Below are 22,377 nucleotides of genomic sequence, written 5' to 3' on the forward strand. Positions count from 1 at the left end.
TATAGAAGGTATAACTTTAAATTATAGAACCTTGTATGCTATTTCATACTACTTCTTAATGTAGTTACAAGTTCCTCTTTAGTATCATCGAGTGGAAATGGGCGGAGCTGTGGAAACACATTTTAAAGGCCAAGTCTCGAGGAGATTTTGGAAAATCAAGCTAAATTCTGAATCGTTTCCTAAATCGATATGATACATATATGGCTGAGAACGAAAGTATCATCTATAGGAAGCTGTATGTCGAACTTTTAAGAGGACTACCTTAAGGGTCTCATATTCCGCCAGGAGGAGATGATCCAAATGGTAAAGGCTTAAGAAAAGACTCATCGAAGAGGAAACCTTGACCTGAACACCGAGAACATTCTCCAAAGTCACCAGAAACCAAAGAAAATTTAATGAAAAGCTAGACACTAACTATCACAGCCTGAAAGGCATAGAAAACTTAACCAAGAAGATCCTGCTGGTGCCTGAATCTCTTTAATTCTTTTGATTAAGAAAATTATAATCAATAAGGAAGGAAAGTTACTTCGGGTTTTTCAGTTTAGTTATAGGATCAAATCAGAAATCGATCAAAGCGTTCTTTGTATAGGTATGTTTATATGACGGTTTTTTCGGTAAATCAAAATTTTAAAATGTCACAACTAAGTCAAAAAGGCATTAATTTTAATTCGGAAAACGTTCCTATGTTAGTTGTTGTTAGGGCAAAAAATCTGCATACTTAATTTAAAATGTAAAAAAAATTAAAATTTTTGGCAAATTTTTTACAATTTAACCCCTTAAAATATTTTTAAAATTTTGAAAAAATTAAATTTTTGCGGGACATAGCTAGATCGACTCGGCTGGTGATGCTGATCAAGAATATATATGATTTATAGGGTCGGAAATGATTCCTTCACTGCGTTTCATGCTTCTGTATGATTTTATAATACCCCAAATGGGAATTAAAATGTAAATTTTTACGTGAACATTTTTGGGAAAAGTAAAGCCTAAAAATATAACAGCTAAGTCAAAAAGGCACTTATTTTAATTCTGAAAGCCATCCTATGTTTGATTTTATGCAAATATAAAACAAACTTAATAAATACAAATATTAAGTATACGCCATGTTGTTCATAATACATCATCAAATCAAGTATACGCCATGTATTCAGCTCATAACTTGGCCAAAAATGTATTCATTTCAATTCGGAAACGTTTCCTATGCTAGTTTTATAAATCTGTATACTCAATTTAACATTTTAAAATATTTAAAATTTTTGCTAAATTTTTGAACAATTTTTTCCCTTACACAATTTTCAAAATTTTGATAAAAAAAAAATTTTTGCGGGAAATAGCTAGATCGATTCGGGTTTTGATGCTGATCAAAAATATATATGGTTTATAGGCTTCTGAGTGAAATTAGAAATTTGATATTATTTAGCAATGGTTTTTTATGTTTTTTAAAGCTACTTTCGAAGGAAAAACCAAGGTAATTGGATCACAATTTCTTTCAGTGCTTTAACTTGTGGCAGCAACATCTATCTATCTCCGGGCAACATGTTGCCAGAATGAATTAGAATACCCAAGTGCATCCAAGCCAAGCCAAACCGAGTCTCAAGAGAGAGGGAAATATGTTTGGCTTAATCCAAGGCATTTATCTTGTCCCCAGCAATGTCAACATAACAATTTCTGCTTATCTAATTGCAACATTTTGCAACACTGAGAGAGAACAGGTGTGTCTGCGAGTGTATGTGTGTGTGTGTGTGTCTTTTCTGTGGCAGGTGAAGTCTCCTTTTAGCCACACTGCGACTTTTATCTCGCCTTAATTTGACTAGACTTACGCATTTAGAACCGGAAATGTACCAAAGCCGAGTGTCATTTTGTGCAAAGACGACAGTCGAAAGACCCCCATGTCTCTTCTCTTCCAGTTTCTCCCAGAATCTCTACGAATCTCCGAACGAGAGAGAACGAAGGGGATATAAATCCGCACAAGATGTGGCATAGATGAATGACTCTACCGACTCGAACTCCTGTTGCTTTGCAATTGTTTCTTGTATTTTCATAGTTGTACATACCTGAAATAAAGAGAATAAAGAGCAGGTGAGAATTATACAGGTGATTTAGTACAGTGTTTTTTCCTGGCGAAGTAACAGGTGAGCGAGTGAATAACAATTAACATTATAATGTTTGTTGGCTCAAAATTATGGGGCTAGACTTGTATTTTGTATTTGTACTACCGAGTCTAGTGAGTTTTCCTTTGGCAAACTTTGTTTTATGGGCCTCTTCTAACGGAAACAACTAGAGTGATAATTCCAAAGGGAGAGTTTATAATAAAGTAGGGAAATAATGGAGAAGGTTTTTAAATTATTGCATTAAAGTGGTTGTAATAACTTAAAGGAACTAAAGAGAAGGGAATAGTAGAGAGAAATGAGTGTTGAAAGCCTCAATTGTTGCAAAAATAATGTTACAGTAATTAAAAATAATACTTAGAAATTAAATTCAAAAGGTTTGAATTAACTTTTTACTTCGAGAGTTTAAATAGACCAATTTTATAAATAAATTTAACCTAGGAAAGCCGCACAAAATTAATATATCGGTACTGTAATAATATTTGACGCAAAGAAAGGATATAATAATCGATATATTAACTGCGAAATAATAAATCGATATTCTGTTCGATATATTGGACCAATATATTCGAATGAGAAATAAACATTTTTTTATCAATCTCTCTAAGCTACTTTCAATATATTTCCATATTTCAAATTACTATAAAACAGTATAAGAAATTTAGAATCTATATAATATTGAGAGTGATATATCTATCTATATATATCAGACTGTTACTATGGATATTATACATATTTACTTCCCCAAAAAGAACCCTCCTTTGCCACTCTGTTCCCTAACCTCCGATCTCTGATTGCCTCCCTCTAATCGCCCATTTAATTGTACTAGTTGAGCTTTGAACCCTGATCTCCCCTCACTCCACTAGACCCCCATTTTTACACCCGCCTCCACTTCCCCTCCACTACCCCCCTTTTACCTAGGTCCTCGGAAATACACGCGCCCAAAAGTAGACACGCATAATTAGTTTTTAATGTGCGTTCGCTTGCGGAGGAGAACCATCATACATATAAAGCGCCCCATTTGATGCCTCAATAGACACCCCCTCGACCCCCTCTCAATTCCACCCCCCTCTAACACTTCCCTGCTCTGCGGAAAGTGTTGACATTTGGCGCTGACCTCAACGAGTTGTGTGTGTTGTCAATGAAACATGGATTAAAGTATTACTTTTCCCTATAGCTAAATTAGCACTTGAAGAAGCCGACGCGGAAAGAGAACGTGGCAAAAACAATTCTTATCAGGGAATCCAAGAAAAAAAGAAAATAAAACAAAATAGAGATATGGCGCTAGAATTCGTTATCAAAAAAAAAACTGTCACAGAGAGACGAAAAAAATAGAACAATTAATTTGTAAAATTCACAGCTGGCGACAAGACGAAGTCCAGACAAAACTTGTTACGAATACTAAGCAAACAAAGCGAAATAATAACAATAAAAACAAAAAAAAACAAGAAAGAAAGCTAACTTCGGCACGCCGAAGTTTATATACCCTTGCAGATAGAACTTCTATGAATGGGAATCCATACAATATAAATTATATATATTTGTGTTAAAAAACAATGAATGCTTTCATTTCATTCACCTATACATATTATATTTGCAGTTTTACATACACAGATTTGCATTTTTCCTCTACATCAAACGATCGTTTGTATGGCACCTATAAGATATAGTCGTCCGATTTTCATAAAATTTGACACAAAATTTAAGACTAATATAAAATAGCTATACCTTAAATTTGATGAAAATCAGTTGAAAACTGAAAAAGTCATAAATTTAATTGTATTAAATTCTCGATCGTTCCTATGGGAGCTATATGATATATTAGTCCGATTTTCATAAAATTTTACACAAAATTGTAGAGTATAGTAAAATGGCTATATCTTAAATTTGATCCAATTCTATTGAAAACTGAAAAAGTTAAAAAATTTTTTGTAAAAATTTTACGATCATTCCTATGGCAGCTATATGATATAGTCGTCCGATCCGGCCCGTTCCGACATATATACGAGTGAGAGTATATAGAAGGCTAACTACAAAGTTTCATTCAGATAGCTTCAAAACTGAGAGACTAGTTTGCGTAGAAACGGACAGACGGACAGACGGACAGACGGACAGACGGACAGACGGACATGGCTAGATCGACTCGGCTGTTGATCCTGATCAAGAATATATATACTTTATATAGTCGGAGGTGCCTCCTTCACTGCGTTGCAAACTTCTGACTGAAATTATAATACCCTGCAAGGGTATAAAAATACTAATACGATAAGAAGCAGAGCAGAGACATAATAATACAAAGAAAATATAACAAATACAATAACTTATAAAAAAGAAGAGAAAAAGAAAAAGAGAGGGAGCCTCTGCCTAGACCTGGGGCAAATAATTAAAGATAATATACGCTCGAGAGCGCACACAGGTCTCGACATATAAATTCATATATTTAAATATACATTTTAATCAAAACGCAGAGAGAGAGAGATAGAGAGATAGAGCAAGAGAGACGACGACTAGCCAGTGCTAATCAAATAAAGCCAAAGCAATGACAGTATCAAAATGTATAATAAAATGTATGAAAATTATTGGCGCTTGGCCAATTGTCAACAGCAATAAAAAAAGCAACAAATACAACGACGAGAAGTCGTTAAGAATTGAACGGTAAACGAGGCAAAAGCCAAAAGCAAAGTAAAGCAAAAAAAACAAAGTAAAAAACCAAAAATTCAAAGCAAAAATACAACGGAAATAAAGAGAGCAATATAATTTGTAAAGACAAAATAAAAACCCAAAAATATAAAACGGAAAATAAGACCACATTTTAGGTAGTTCTTAATAATTGTAAAATTATTATATATGAGTTCTATTTCCTAATCTCCTATACAATCTATTCTATTTAATAATAATATTTTTCCAGACAGAAAGCTCACACAAATTTATGAAAAGCTAGGGGAATGCGCAAAACAACAAATGTTTTAATTAAAATTGTCTTAATTTATAATTTATGGCGTCGGCATTAATTCGCAGGCGTCGTCGTTGCGTCGCTATATATTCCTCCGACTAATTCACAGTTGGCCCAAGAGTATCTCACAGATACAAATGCAAGGCACTGAAGATACAGCTGAACGCCTATCTGCGCAGCAAATGTTTTTTTCACTTTTCTTTAAGTATAATATTAAGTATTGCTCTTGTAGATTATTTGTCAGACGGAAACTTAGATAGTACAAGAAGTCTTCTAGGCTTTGAACAGGATCTGATAAAGGATTTGGTGAAGCTCTCGTATTGAGAGAGCGGAAGAAGATCCTTAGAAGCTTCTTCAAAACGAGACACCTTTGACATCCATTCTCTGGAATCACCTCAAGATCCTAGTGGGAATGCAAGGACTATAGCTTCTCCTAAGACTATATCTTCAATCTTCATTGAAAGATCAATATCCAAATATCAATCCTGAATCTTATGTTCCCAAACCAAAATCTACGCTTTTTCAGGGACTTTAAGCTAAGAAATCTATTTCAAAAGACAAAACAGAAATCAAAGTTGGCCAACACAGCTTTAGAGCCTTCCAAACTGGACACAATAGAAATGCTTTAGAAATGCCAGGCAACCTGATAGGTTTGATAATTTTCGGCTTAAACAAATGATTCTCTCTTTTTTTCTAAATATATTTTCCAGTAAAAGAATTCCTTTGACATAACCTTAAATATAGAAAAATAAAGGGATTTACAGAGTGCGTTGTACTGATGACGACATAGAGAGGGAGAGGGAGAGAGGGAGAGAGAGAGCTCTCGGGAAGAGGGGGAAACCCCGAACGCATTGTCATTGAAAGGAACTTGAGCCCAACAACAATGGCTGAGAAAGGAAGGCGGCCAAGGAGCCAAGGAGCCGAGTGGAGGAGCGGCAACAAAAGGCCAGGGGCAGCGACCGCATGGCTTGGGAGAACGAGTTCAACAAGGAGTACAAAAATAAGAGGTAGCAACAAGGAGAGAGAAAAAGAATCAGAGGAGAAACGACAATGTCCTGCATTGGTAATGTCTTTAACCTTTCAAGGATATTTCTGGCATTGCTCTGGCTCCTCCTCCTCCTCCTCTCTCCCCCTGCTCCCCACTATTTCTATATACGGATATCGAACAAGATTGGCTTACATAACCCAACGGGGAAAGCCCCAGCGTTTCCAGGAAGAAGGAGCAACAGCAGCAGAAGCTATTTACAGATCTTATGACGATAGCAGCACCAGCCACCAGAGCCAGAGGGGAAAAATCTAATAAATTAATGAAGATAGTGTGTGTGTAGGGGGAGCGACAAGAAAAGTTGATGAACTCTGTAAGGAGAGGAAAAAGGGTGAACGCCAAGAAAAGAAAAAAACAAGGACATGGGCTACGCACTTTTCCAACAGACAGCTCACGAGAGACAGTGGAGCTTCTTATGCGGGGAAATTATAATAGGAGAAAAATTAGAACTTGGAGAAGTTATTTATATTTCTTATTTAAAAGGTTTGAAATGGTATAATTTTAAGATTAAAAGTGTTGTGGTTTCTTTAAAAAGATGGTTGGGCAGCCAACTTCAAAATAAGAGCTTCACCACAACTATATTAAGATTTCTCTACTAGTTATAAGTTTATGAGGGATATTTTATATACTTATTTTATTATACCCTTGCAGGGTATTATAATTTCAGTCAGAAGCTCGTAAAACAGTGAAGGAATCATTTCCGGCCCTATAAAGTATATATATTCTTGATCAGCTTCAAAAGACGAATCAATCTAGCTATGTATGGCAGAAAATGATTTTTTTTTGAAAATTTTTCAATTTTTATTAGGGGTTGAAATTTTCAAAAATCGCTCAAAAATTCACATTTTAAATGGAGTATGTAGTTTTATTAAGCTGCTAAAAATTAACATACGGCCGTTTTCCGAATTGAAATTGATGCTGTTTTGGATTAGCTATGAGTTTTTTACTTTTCGATTTTTCGTAAAATTTCATATACAAATATAGGTAATATCGATTAAAAAATGGTATTTCACCTTTAGTCAGAAACGTAAAAAAAAGTGAAGTAGTCATTTCCGACCCTATAAACCATATATAGTTTTGATCAGCAGCAAAAACCGAATCAATCTAGCTATCTCAGGCAGCAAAAAAATATTTAAAAATTTGTCCAAATTTTATATCGTATAAATTTTCAAAAAATTTTAAAAATTAAAATTTTTTATATTGATATTCCGATTTTTTAACACAATAAAAACAAGCACATTACAGCTTTCCGAACTAAAACGTTATGAACGATTTGGCATTCGGCCTTACGTTCAAATCGTAAGTCAGTTTCTCTTCTTGTTAAAACATAAATTAATAAAATGCAAAAATAAAGTTAAGAATAAAATATAAAAGATCTCCATAAAAATATCCCGAACCAATGAAGTTCTGCTGTATTTTCAGAGTAACCCCTCCGGAGACCAAGCTTACGGTCTATTAGAAAATGATATAATGGCCCAGCTTAAGTACACAAAGCGCGCGCACTCGGAACTTTTACATAAGACAACCCCTGTGCGTTCTATACTCTATATATCCCTATATATCCCAATATATACCATATAGAGCAACGCATGACCCAAGGTGTTGCTTTGTCTTCCTCTTGGCCCTTACGCACTTTGTTTGTCGAGGCAACGCAATTTACTTTTGTCAGTTGTTTTCCTTTTTTTGTTTTTGTTTTTCCTTCCTTGGGGTTGGCTTTTGTGGTCGAGCTTGGGGTTGTTTTTTTAGCACTCTAGTTCGAACGGGGGGGGAAAATCTTTTCAATTCATCTGTAAACTATATAAACGACTACGACGAGCCATCGGCATCATTAGAATATTAGCTTTTGATCTTTTTAGATCTTTACAGAGGCGATTAAACACGGGATAACATCGTGTATATATACCAAGTGTGTTTGTGTGGAATGCAGAAGGCGGAGCATATATATCATCAACAAATATAAAGATTATTCTACTCATCGCATAAATTTGATTTATTTTTCCTTGTGTATATTTTTAAACGAGCAAAAACGATGGCAACGTCAGCTAATTGTCGCTGACAAGACAACCGAAACACTAAAGGCGACAGATTGTACTAATATATATTATATATACGTTTTTTAGGGAAATTCGGAAAATCATTGACTGAAGGATGCCCTGGATTCGTATGGATTTTTCAACGGAAAACTCGTAAAAAAATAATAAGCCCTAGGGAAATATTTAATATTGATATGTTCTTGGTAAAAAACCAGTGTAGGTTATTGTAGTAGTTCAGAGAATAATAAATGAAATACATTAATTAAAATTCAGGACAACTAAAAGAAGAAAATATTAGAAATAAAATCTTGAGAGCTTATCTTTTTGAAATCTAAATTCAAAATTCCAAAGGTAATTTTAATCTCTCATTTTCCTTTCCAATAAACCGAATATATCTCCCCGATACCCTTTCCTCTTTTAAATTATTTTTCTCTACCGCCAAAAATGAAAATCCCCATAAATTACAAAATATTCAACTTGTTTGCACTTTGCGGCTGTGTATAAATTTTTTCTGTTCATAAAATTTTCGAAAAGAACTTTGAGAAAATTGCCGAAATTTCCCTGGGCTGTGTGTGTGTGTGTGTTGGCACTCAAATTTGTTTGTCGCCGTCGTCGACGACGCCGGGCCACGCCCACCACATTTTTCCACCATTTTCCACCGTGTCTCTGAATGAGACTAAGAAGATGAATATTTTTCAAATGAATTTCTAGAGAAAATCGTATGAGTTGCGAGCCGATTTCAATTGGATAAGCAGGAGGACGGTGGTTTTTTGGTGGCAAGGTGACTGACTCATCCATCGAGAACTCTTATGAATGACAACAATGCGAGGCGTAATTAACTTGAAAATGCCGCAGAGAATGGCCAGTGAGCGGAGGGAAAACAAAGCCAATGGAAAATTGCTTGGCCATGGTCTCCGGTCTGGTCTGTGGTCCGTTTTTCCTCCCCAAGTTCCTCTAATGTTCAGCCGCCGCCACCGTCGCCGCCTTGGCCAACATTTTCGCCATCTCTGGTTAGTGGGTCAAATGCGTTAAGTTTCGAGCCAACCTTAGAGCGCATGGCAAGAACCACTTAAAATATTTAACCAAAATTCGTTGGCTCGTTGGCTGGCCCTCCCTTCTCTGTCGCTCTTTCTTCTTCTTCTTCGTGTGCTTTTGGCCGGCCAAATGTTTTTTCGCTAGGAATTGCATAACTCGAACAGAACACTGACAGAAAAATTGTAGTTTACATCAGGCAAGGTAATCGGGGAAATGTTTGAAATTATTATCAAAATTGATTACAACTTTTTTAGTTAAAGTTGTTGATTATATCTTAAATTATTAAAAAAAAAATTATTTAAAATAAAGTTCTTGTTTCTATGTATGATAGAAATTTATGTACACTTCTAAATTTGTATTATTAGGCAGGCAACTCAACCCTCTTTTTCCTCTATTTTATATTTTATATTTCCACCTTTAAATATGTTTTAAAATGTATTCTCCTATACATTTTGCATTATTTTACCCAGGTGTGGACCAGAAATCAACTCAATACCATTTTTTAAACAAAAATAAATAAATTTTCTAAATTAATACAACTACAAGACCTTGAAAAGCTTTCTGTTTACAAAGTGTTACTAAATATTACGTTGAAATTGAAATTATTGAGTTCAAAATAGTTCAAAATCTTAAAATAAAGTACCGAAAATCTTTTGGAGAACTTCAAACACACAAAAATTAATATTCTTGCCTGATTACAGATCAATATATCCTAAAAAAAAAATTCCTGATGCTGAAACACTAAATAAAATCTATAGAAACTATTTCCTAGCTTATACAAATTTTATAAATTTCTATTTACAATCTAGAATATTTTTTCTTTCAGTGCCCCAACACAAATGGCTCGACAGCAGACGGACAGCGAAGACTTTTGCCAGACATCAGGCAGCAGACATCGCAGCAGCAACAACAGCAACAGCAGCAACAGCAACAGCAACAGCAACAGAAACAGCAACAGCAACAGCAACAGCAACAGCAGCAACAACTGCAACTGCGTCGACAACGCACATCAAACAGCTGCAACGCTTTTCAAAGTTGAGCGGCTCAAGGGGGTTAAGACGAGGCAGTGCACAGTGCACCATGAAGGGGTTAAGAAGGGGGCGGCGACTCAGACAATTTCCATGCCTGCCTTTTTAAGGTCATGGCTCTGGCGCGGCAATTGGCATAATTGAGGCGCAAAGTAGGCGATTGGTGGGGCGTGGCCGAGGCAATTGGCCACCAAAAACAGGCAATGCCAAGCAACAAGTTGCAACTGACGAAGCTTAACAAGCTGCAAATACAGAAATACAAAAAAAAAAGCACTAAATTGAACTCGTTGCTGGGGCAGCAACATTAGCAACTTGCAACTGATGATGAGTTCGGCGAAGAAAAGGAGGAGGATCCGCACAAAAATTGCGGCTATCAGGGGCAGCAATCAAACTTGAGTAGCGGCAACTTAACGCGTTGCAGTTGCAAATGCAACAGGAAAAAAAATATTTTAAAAATATTATGTAAAAGATACAATACTTGGAACTTGGATCATTTTAAGCTTTGAAGAAATATAAAATATTAGAAAACGTAATAAACATACTGTGTATGCTTATATGCTTTACGGATTTGTTTAGCTTTCCTGATATGTATGTTCATTTTCTATCTATGTTTTATGAAAAAAAAAATAGATAAAATTTTAAGAAATTTAACTAACACATATATGAACCCTCAAGACAACCAATGAACTCTCTAGACCCTTAGCCTTCTCAGTTATTAGACAGCAGCAGACACTGTCCATTGCATTTGACACCTCAAGTTCACATCTGCAATTTGCCTTTACCTGGGGTCACGTCTCACCATATCTGTCTCCTTCTAAAACAGAAGCTTTTGCTGCTGCTCTGACACCCGGAAAAACCCCCCCAAGCCCAGGCAATGATTGATTCTGTCATGAATCTACTCATAATTATTCATTTATACATATATGCCGGCTGAAAGGGTCAGACAAGTGCAACAACTGCAACATACAGACAGTCAAGCCAGCAGCAATTAGACGTGCGATGCCCCAGACACATGCCCAGCAACAACAACAATAACAACAACAGCAACAACAATAACAGCAACAACAACAATGGCAACTCGTCAATTGCCTGTCACGTGTACAAAATAAAAAAAAAGTCAATACATTGCACAATGCGGCGTCAAGTGCGCATAGGCGGCGTTGAAGAAGGCAGCACCAAACAGGAGGGGGGTAACTAAGCAGGGAACAGTGGGAGGTGGTTCGCTAGATATATATATATATATATAGATATATCAGAGACAGAGAGAGAGAGAGAGAGCGAAAGAGATAGATAGAGAGACACCATAGGGTGGAGGGCTCATTAAAGAGGTCGCTTGTGCTTGGCTTGCGCTGTCTCAACATTTCCGTAAACAACAGTGTAAGCGTACTGCACTGCAACAAAAAAAGTGTAAGTGTAGAGCTTATCAACACATCACCCTGAAATGGAGGAGCAAAAAACTAGAGGCGCCCTAAATATAGGTTACAAACTGGGGTATAGTTTTTTATATAGAAAAGAAGTTCTTGAAGAAACAAAAATACATTTTATGATGCCTTAAGAATAACAATTTCTTTTTAAATATTATATTAATTATTTAATAATTAAGTCACTGTTTCTTCAAGTGTTTTGTATATAAAAAAAAAGAAGAAAATGAGACGTAGAAACCAGCTAGAAGAAAGACTGAAAGAGAGTGCATCAGCTGCAAACGTTTCATTAATTACAGCAGCAAACATTGTCGTCTCTTGTGCACGTTACGTTATAATTACGTTGAAGCTGCTATGAATCTGGGTACTTGCGACCCCCAAATGAGTGACACCCCCCTGAAAATCCGCCTCCTCTGCGGCCCTGCCTGCACTTTCAGCCCACTTTGGGTGTCATCTTCCTCGCCCCGCGTCGTCAGCTTCTAATATTTCATTAAGCGGCGAGGCAGGGCGAGTTGTGTCTCGGTCTCGGGTCTCCAGTCTCGGGTCTCGAGTCGCCAGTCGCCAGTCGCCAGTCGCGTGCCCCTTCCGAAAAGAGACCTCCCCGGATTGGAACCTCCCCGAACCGACGGAGACAGCCAAGTCTACGTCATTCCCAACATCATCATCATCATCATCATCATAAACGCCATCCTAGTGAGTTGGTGGAAAAAAAAGCGGTTGGGTTTCGAGGGTTATGTGCACAATTTGCGTGCGCCAATTAAAACAAGAGAAATAAGTAACAAAAAACAGGGGAAGAGAGATTTCGGGAGGGGGTTCTTACACCGAGTGGGCGGTGAGGCTCAACAATGTACGCTTTTTATAGTTCGCTGACTGCGACAACAACAAAATGCTGAGAGGAAATGGTGGTGAAAGGGGCGGAGAGAAAGAGAGATAGAGAGAGAGACGGAGAGAGAGAGAGAATGAGGTATAAAATAGGGTCTAACAGTTCACAGACAGCCGTGATTAAATTAACAACAATTAACGAAGTAACAATGCTCTGATTACTCGTTATATTTATGGCACTTTTAAATATTTAAAGTGTCTCTATGAAAACAGGAAGGTATCTATCTGGGAATACATATATTTTCGTAGTTATTTAATATTATTATTAATTATTATTATTATTATTGCAATAAAAGAAAATCTTACTAATAATATAAATTTGTTTAATATTATATATTCAATAATATAAAGATGGCAAATAAATAAAGAAACGCATTTTATAAATATTGGTATGACATCGTTTGAAAGTTTTGTTTTAATTCTTTTGTGAAGACAGATCTGAAGATACTTTACTTAAATGATATGTATCAATTATTTATTACTTTATTAATAATTCCAAAATTATATTAAGTGTAAGCTTCATTGGATTATTATCCTATCCTAAGTGTTGAGTCTTCATATTGCAACAAGTTTAAATTAAAATGTTTTCAAATTTTCAAATTCTACTGATTGATTTCTTTATTTAATATATAATATTTTAAAACAAAAATATATTTTATATCCCAGTTTTCTTCCTGACCGACTTTCAACTTATATATTCAATGTCAATATCATCATGCCCTGCTTTGTTGTTCGTGCTTATAAAGTGTATTAGCAGCGTCATTGCTGTTGTTATTGTAGTAATACAGCTCCTGTTGTTGTTGTTGGTGTTGTTGTTATTGTGGTTTGTTGCATTTTGTGGCGAATCGAATTTGGGGCAAAAGGGGTTGGGAAATGCAACAGGGGGGGGGAGGTCGAGAAAAACATTGCGGCACTCACTATGCAAATGCGGCTGTCTGCTTGCTTGCTTTTGCCGGTGTGCTCGTTGGTATATTTGTGTTGGTGTGACGACAATATCATTTACAACAAGCGCCGAGTTACCAGGTGGAAATTCAAGGGGCATGGGGGAGGGGAGTGACAGATTTCCGGAGGAGAGGAAGGGAGCTCTGGGGTTTTGTATGGGGGTATGGAAAATTGCGCCTGGGGGCGATGCTGTTGCAGTTGTTGTAATTGTTGTTGTTGCTTTTTGCCGCCATGTCGCACAAAAAAATTTACAATTGACGTCTACTTTGTTGTCACACCGAGAAAAAATACTTCCTAACTTCGAAGAATTTAAAAATGTTCAAAATGTAGGGGTTTAAAAATAACAACAACAAAACTTCACGATAAGTAACTCACCAACGATTTACGTTTCGTTGGTGTAATCCTTAGATCGAATGCTTTGGGGAAGAATTTTAATTTTCTTTACTGTGAAGCTAATTTTACAAGTCATAAACCTTATGTAAATTGTTGAGCCAATGTTTTATTTCCTAAAAATTAATTTAAATGAAATATTTTCCGCTGTGCACTTGCAGTTTCTCCCGCTGGGAGTTACTGTTGTTTTTGTTGCTTTTGCCGATGGTGCTGCTGCTCAATGTTCACTCATGCGCACTGACAGGCGGCTGCAACAGTGACAGCAGCAACAAAAACAATAACAACAACACCATAGCCTACACCAACAGAAACACCAACAACAGTCCACCTACAACAACAATGACATTTAAACGTCTAGAATTTCTCGGAGCGCTCAACACGAGTAGCCGTTGAAATTCAAAACAGCAAACACACAAAAAACTACAAATAAAACGAAGAAGAAAAAAAACACAGCTCTCGACAATGGTAGAATTTTTCGTTGGTTCTGTCGTCATCACACATCGCGTGTGAAAGTTTCGAGGCGGCGGAAAGTCGGAAAAGCCAGGGGAAAAGCGAGGGATAAAGATTAAGATGTAAGTCACTCTGAGAAACGAGACAGATAAGGGGGGGCAGGCAGGCAGGCAGGCAGTTGGGAAATCAAGAAGCTACAACACACACATCCAGCCATGCATCATCATTATCACAACTGCCCTATAAAACGAATGTCAAAGCCTCGAATTACACCAGCTGTCAATCAAAAAATTACAAATGGAAAGAGCAAGGGGGGGCCGCGAGCGATATATAGTTTCAAGTGGGCTGGATTAAATGAATTGGAGGCCAAAAGATATCGAATTAATTATTTGGCCAATCATTCACTGATTTCAATCTCAATTTTCGCTTTTTTTTTTGTTGTATGTACATACATATTGGCAAGCACTCTACTTTTTGGAAAGGGAATTCCATAGCGTGGGAAATGGGTTCTCTGGTTTATATAATGTCAAATAGAATGGTTTTAATTTAATGGAAATCTAATTTTAAAGTCTAAATATATTGTTTATGCCAGACAGCAATTGGCTCAACACTTGTGTAGAAAGTTTGTTGCCTTTATTAAAAATATATTGAACAAATGTTTGCACATATTGAGTTTTCTTTTCTCGCTGTTATTATACCCTTGCAGGGTATTATAATTTCAGTCAGAAGTTTGCAACGCAGTGAAGGAGGCACCTCCGACTATATAAAGTATATATATTCTTGATCAGGATCAACAGCCGAGTCGATCTAGCCATGTCCGTCTGTCCGTCTGTCCGTCTGTCCTTCTGTCCGTCTGTCCGTCTGTCCGTCTGTCCGTCTGTCCGTTTCTACGCAAACTAGTCTCTCAGTTTTGAAGCTATCTGAATGAAACTTTGTAGTTAGCCTTCTATATACTCTCACTCGTATATATGTCGGAACGGGCCGGATCGGACGACTATATCATATAGCTGCCATAGGAATGATCGGAATATTTTTACAAAAAAATGTTTAACTTTTTCAGTTTTCAATAGAATTTTATCAAATTTGAGATATAGCTATTTTACTATACTCTACAATTTTGCATAAAATTTTATGAAAATCGGACTACTATATCATATAGCTCCCATAGGAACGATCGAGAAATTAATACAATTAAATTTATAACCTTTTCAGTGTTCAACTGATTTTCATCAAATTTTAGGTGTAGGCATTTAATGTAAGTCTTAAATTTTGTGGTAAATTTCATGAAAATCGGACGACTATATCATATAGGTGCCATACAAACGATCGTTTGATGTGGAGGAAAAATGCAAATCAGTGAATGTAAAACTGCAAATATAATATGTATAGGTGAATGAAATGAAAGCAGGTATTACTTCATTGTTTTTTAACACAAAGATATATAATTTGTATTGTATGGTTTTTTATTCATAGAAGTTCTATCTGCAAGGGTATATAAACTTCGGCGTGCCGAAGTTAGCTTCCTTTCTTGTTTTAATTCAAACTGAACCTTTTCCCCTCCATTATTATTATTTTTCTTCTGCGTCATTTGCAAAAATTATTCGCAAAAATTGTCAAGATAATTATGAGCTACATTATTATAAAATGTGAATTGTTGTATTAGACTTTGGCTTCGCCTGCTCAATTAGCGATGATTGTTGGGAGAAGAAAAGCCACTTGCAAAGGGGGAGAAGTATTAGAGGAAAGAAAAAATAGATATAAAGATACAGACACTAAGAGATACTAAGATACTGAGCAGCAGTAGAGAGAGAGACCGTTAAGCAAATAGGAAGGAAGCAAACAAGTTCAAGACCCAGAACCAGAACCAGACTAGAAGAGCCCTCCCTCCATCGTTCGTATCTTTATTTTTTTGCAAGCCTAACCAGTGAAGCAAGTCGTCATTGCCCGTCACCTGTGCCAGGTGTAAACTATATAGCCATGGCCTCCCCCCTTTTTCCACCTCTTTCAGTATTCTAAAATGCAGAGAAAAATTTTGAAGTAATTTGGGAGATTTGGAGACTATGGAATATGGAAATTGAATGCAAAATATTCATAATACTAAATATTCTATAAATTTTAGTTGTTTATTTTTTAAAATTTCATAAAACATATAAGCTTTAAGCTATGCTTTTTTTATTTACTGTGCACAGTTTTCCCGCTACTCTTGCCCCGTCAACTCGCGACGGAAATGCTGGACAAGAGTCTGAGGAAAGATGGGAAATGACACTAGGAAATTGCTGGTAAACAATGCGCAAAAAAATACAAAATAAAAAAATATATATATATATATATGAAAAAATGCTGGCCAAAAGCTCAGAGATTTCAGATAAGGTTTAGACCGAGACAGTGGCGGATAGACCTAGAGAGAGAGATTTAATCACCATGCAAATTTTGTCACGTCTGGCGGAGAATAAGACGCTTAGACGTGGGTTAATGCTGACCCCGGTCTAGATAACTGGATAATGGAGCCCCAGCATGGAGCCCATAATCGGAGGAAGAGAGAGCCCAACTTGAGGGCTGATAACAAAAATAGCAACTGATATGGTTAACATATACATATAGTCAGTGTAGTGGGAGAGAGAAACCCACTCGGCCTGATAAGAACAACAGCTAAAGGCGACCTCGTTTTCTGCTATTCTGAAATTATCAACTCAGATGGCCGACGATTTCAATTGCTAAATGAAATATTGAATATTATATAAATGAATATGTAAATAAATATATTAACTATTCGAACTCAATAGCAATTAACAAATGAGAACAAGATCAGCGAGCGAGGTCAATGGCTGCCGTTTGAGAATAATGCGTAAAAAATGTGTGAAATGGAAAATGGGAATTTAAAAAATGCCCTTTAATAATCACTAATAATTAAATATATTTAATGTAGCAAAAAATACTATATCAAATTTAATAAACTAAATATTTCATTTAATTATAATGTTAAAGCTAAGCTTCTCCCTTTTAGGGGAAAATATGTAACAAAATAAATATCCCGCTGAAAAACATTTGCATAACAATTTTCACCTACTCATTTCTCATATTTATTTTCTAAATCTCTCACCCCTTTTTTTCCTATTCCTTCCGTGCCAAAATAAATTGTTTAAACACGTTTCGGCTATTTAAAAATTTTCACTAATTTTTGCTCTTCTTTTCTCTCAAATCGGCTCGAATCAATTAATAGCAACAACAATATTAACGAAATCGAATTAAATATGTGTGTGCTTTAATTAAAATAAACATGAGAATGATTTTTAAACATTTGCTAAGTGGCAACGCAAGGAGCTAGATCTCGAGACGGGTCTGGAAATCAGGTTGTTTGGCTTCGAAAGGGGTTAAAAGGGGCAAGGGACCACCAATGGAACTGCATTAACAAGCTACAAAATGCAAGAACAACAACTAACGACGACGTCAGCCTATTTAGATGTAAGATCAGCGATAGACAACGCATAAAAAAGCACAAGACAGACACACACACCTGTCCCTAGAACACTTGCAACAACAACTTGTACAAGAAAAACTAGAAGGAAAACACAGGCTAGGTAAAGGTACGGCGCCGATAAATGTATGCAAAAGAGGTAAAACGAGGAAGAATACACCTTCTCCTGTACTGGTAACGAATCTCCTCTAGAAAACCCTCGGAAAAACATCCTCAAAACGCCCTGCACCTGCCGATCTCTCTCTCTTCTTCTCCTAAATCTAAACTAGAAGGCCGCACCTTTGCAATATGGTAAAAAAAAAACTAGATAGATATATACATATAATCTACAGTGGTTAAAGGTGAGCTAAAAAATTCTTAAATACATTTGAAAAGATTAAAAATGGTATACAAAAGGTCACAACATATGTATTTTTTAACAAATCTTATGAGTTTTTGAATCAAATTCATTAACTTCCCTGTTTATTTATATATATATATGTAGGCCAAAATTATTTAAAACAATTAGCTGTTTTAATTTGTCAATAAATAATGCATTGATTGTGTTTGATTTGATTTAATTTGCATTATAATTACTTAATTTGGATATTATAACTCTGTTAATTACATTTTAATTGTTTTTTTTTTAACGTGAATATAAATTGTAGATGAATTAAAAGATAAGGGAGTAATATTAGTAAGTAAGGAGTATTAGGAGTAATATTAATGATGTATTTAAATGCATTTTAAATGCTTTAGTTAATCATGCAAGGATTTCCGTGGATATTTTATTTATTTATAGAAAAGTCCTTTAAAAATCTCTATTAATTTTCTAAAAAAACCCGCAACCACTGTCTTGTTTTCTTAACCGCTTGCCTTGTCGTGTGTCTTAAGTTTTTTGCTAATAATAATATAGCGCAAAAAAAAAAACAAAAAACAAAAAGCAAAAAAAAGGCATACAGAAGAGATCAGCCGAGCGAAAGAACAGGCGAACATCACATGACAAGTTCGGTGGGCTGCACCAGGGGGAGGGGCAGGCAGGTGGGCAGGTGGGCAAGTGGACAGGTAAGCAACTAGGCAACTAGGCAGGTGGGCGGTGGGCGGTGGGCAGCAGGAGGTGATCATCGGGTCCCGAGAGACTGGCCCACTAGAGGCGGGGCCCTGAAAGAGATCGCTCCTCGCCTTATCGCGCTTATCAAATCGCCAACAGAGACAGCTGGCAGGGGGGAAAAGCGGTGGGAAAACCGGGGAAAATGCTAAATCCCTGCGGGGCACTAAAATATTGCACAGGCAGTGTAGATAAGACAGATCCATTAGGTTTAAAGTCTTGCCTTTTTGTTCAGCTGATTTAAGATGCAATTAGTTGGGAGATCATCTGATGGGGAAAAGGATTTGGTATATATAATGGGGAGGAAACCGTGTAATTAAACACACACACAGGAAATATCACAAGGACAGAGAAGATAATCAAATAAAAATAAAGGATCATTAAAAACATTATACATTAAATAAAACTAATTAAAAATATTTACTTTTTACAATGAAATATACAAAGTATTTGCATTTCTACTACTCTCATTATATATGTACTAATAATAGTGTTTAGTCACGTAATTATAACTTTAATTTATTCAACCAAAGACTCATTATATTCACCTTTAGCTAATTCAATTAGTATTTAGTTCTATGAACTATATATGTATATCTTTTAGGTTTCTCCCCAATCTCATATAAAACCTGACACGCTTAATCTAACTTTAGCCCATGATATTTATTCCAGATTTTTCCACTTATCTCGTCACATTCCCCATGATTTATCAATTAGCAGGATGACACAAGAGACAATTTCAATTAAGACCTTTTTTTATTTCTATTTCCTCGGTAGGCCCCACATGGCGTATACGCGATCATAAAATAATAATATTAATAATACGCCCCGTGAACCCATAAACTTCCTCGAAATATTCTTATCAATGACAAGCAAAACTCAACTTAATCTTTAGCTGGATGGAAAGAAATAAACCCAGACTCGATTTTTGGATTTTTGCAGAAACGTGGCCAGCGGACAAAGCTTATCAGCGGAAAGTCCGAAAACACATTGATAAGCTAATGAAATTTAAAATAACAAACTCCATTGGGGGGCTCTCTTTTTCACTTTTTGTACTTTTTTGTTTTTAAATCAAATTGTGTCTGGTTCAGAAACGTGCTCGACCAACCAGAAAAACACAATGAAAGGCACACAACAACGCCCAGGTCGAGACAAGACACCAAAAAAAAATAGAGTTTATTAAAAGAGATTAGCATAAATTTGGAAATTTTATGAGCGACGCGAAACTCAACAAAATTAAAAGCACAAAAACAGTTACGAACAAATAATACGAAAAAGTAGAAAAAAACATAAACCTGTTGGCGCCGCCATAACAAACAAATCTAAGCCTGATTTCAAAACATGAAATTCCGTAAATTTGCGACTCGAAATTTAAAATTCTTGAACTCAAATAGCAAAGTCCAAAATGGTTATATTTTCGCCAAGAGATTATATAAGACGCTGAGCGATGAGGGAATTTGGGAGAAAAAGGTAGCGAAAGTCTAAAGATTGCAATGGAATTTGTTTAGAGAAAATATCAATATAAAGAATTGTAGGGTTTTAAAATATACATAATGTATTTCTAAAATAAAATCTTATATTTATATATTCATTGTTATTTTGTAGCAAGAGGAAAAATAACTATATTTTTAATAAAGCTAAAGTAAAGACTGGAAGGGATTGGCGAGTATATCAAGGTTTTTGGTTACTCAATTGGAAAATTAATAAGCTCTTGGATTTATTTTGAAGGCTAGATAAATACATTATTATTACGATATTAAAGAACTTCTTAATTTAAAATTTTTTCTTTTATATATATAAAATATAGATATAATATTTAGACCCTAAATATATAAAAGCTTTAAAGTTATTTCCTGATGAACAGCTAAACTAAATTTATAAAAAAAATTCCCTTTCTTTGTTTTGTTTTTATTTGTTTTATTTATTTTTATATAATACTATGCGTTCTTTTGCTCATTTTATTTAATCTCCTTGTTTCCTTTTTTATTACCTTTTTTTGCGCAACAAAAAAATGTGCCGCAAGCCGTTTGTTTTGTTATTTTTCTGCGACTGCGACTGCGACTGCGCAACGACTTTGACTTCGGCTTTCCAAGCCCAGTTCCCCGCTCTTGCTCCCGGGATTCCATGGCCTCTGCCTTTGCCCAGATGCGATCCCAAAACCGATCGCCAGACGGAAAACACATCCACATCCCATAACGAGACGAGGGCCCAGACCCAGACGGCGACTCGAAGGCAGACCCAACTCGAAGTCCCCGAGCAAAGTACAGAGACTCCGCAACAGCAGACAATGTTGGCAACCGGTTTGCGATTTATTTTTATATATCTTTTTCTTTTTTTTATATTTGTTTTTGTATTTGTATTTAGCCGCTCAACCCCCTCCTTATCAGCCCTGTCTCGCTCGCTCTCTTTCTCTCTGTCTCTCTGGCTCATTATTATTATTGTTATTTGCTGAATATTTAACATTGAAGCTCTGGTCGAAGCGGATTTTCATGGCACCAACACACAAATGGGTTCAAAATATATATATCTATATATATAAATCTGAAAATATATATATGTATATAGTAATGAGCAAAAGGGCGCCGAAGCTTAAAATACCCTTGGGTACAGAAATTGTTCTTGAACAAGGATCAAGTTTCAAGGTTAAAATTGGCAAAGTAAATTATTTGCCTGGTGTAAGAGTGTCTTTATTACATTTTGTATTTGAAAAATAAATATGTATTTTAATTTATAAACAAAAAAATACTTCTTAAAGGTTCCAGGTAAATTAAAAAAAAAAAACTTTTAAATAAATTCGGAAAGGGTGAGAATATTTTGAAATATTGTTCGATATCTATTTATTTATTGAATTAATGTAATGTATTTTTACTATTGAAATAGTGCTGTTTTAAGCCAGCTTTGATTATTTGTATCAATTTTTAAAAGACGTTTAGATTCAATAAATATATACCTTAGTTTTTATAATCAATAATATAATCTTCATTTATTTAGAAACTTAAGTCCTAGTAATAACAATTCCCACACAATTCTAAGTACATTTGCTAACACATTCGTGTCTTTCAAGGAACCCTTTCAATTTACAGGGTATCAAACCTAGATCTCCTATATCCTAAGGATCCTTTCCCCGCAGGTTTCAAAAACAAATCGGCAAAAACTGAACGAAAAAATGCTAAAAATAAGCTGCGTGGCTGCGCTGCCGCGGCGGCAAACAAAATGCCAAAATGCGGCAGACGCGCCGGCAACCGCGAAATGCAGCAACAAAAAAAATATGAACAATAACAAAAAATATATGAAACAGCAACAAAATATCCCCCAAAAGTAAGCAAGAGACAACAAAAAGCACAATCTGCAGCGGAAAATGTATCATTTATTGTGTTTTTTTGTCTGTTTGCGTGAAAATATTTTTCGCGAGCGCTGTTTAAGCATAAAATTAAGTAGTTTAAATAAATAATAACCGACAAAACAAAACAAAAATGAAAGCAGAGGTAAAAAAAATTGTTTTACACCCCAGCCCAGTGGAGGAGCGAG

At 35.7% G+C, this 22,377-nt stretch overlaps 1 protein-coding gene and 1 long non-coding RNA gene across 3 annotated transcripts in view; one reads left to right on the forward strand and one right to left on the reverse strand.

Annotated features, from left to right (window-relative positions):
- Snoo (Sno oncogene) overlaps positions 1–22,377 on the reverse strand; it is a 117,368-nt gene that overhangs the window by 90,673 nt on the left and 4,318 nt on the right. The window contains exon 1 of one of the 2 annotated variants that reach the window (XM_086830652.1): positions 1,821–1,923. The exons of the other annotated variant lie outside the window; for it this stretch is intronic. The gene's annotated coding sequence lies outside the window, so the exon portion shown is untranslated. Of the gene's footprint in view, positions 1–1,820; positions 1,924–22,377 lie in introns of those variants that run through there. 2 annotated transcript variants of the gene reach the window in all.
- LOC147643990 (uncharacterized) lies at positions 5,682–21,226 on the forward strand. Its single transcript, XR_015271186.1, has 2 exons — positions 5,682–14,409; positions 16,477–21,226. It is a non-coding gene; the product is annotated as an uncharacterized LOC147643990 (long non-coding RNA).

This window comes from Drosophila serrata, unplaced genomic scaffold (genome assembly GCF_035046125.1).
Source record: "Drosophila serrata isolate PLE 108 unplaced genomic scaffold, ASM3504612v1 contig_240, whole genome shotgun sequence".
Lineage (NCBI taxonomy): Eukaryota > Metazoa > Arthropoda > Insecta > Diptera > Drosophilidae > Drosophila > Drosophila serrata.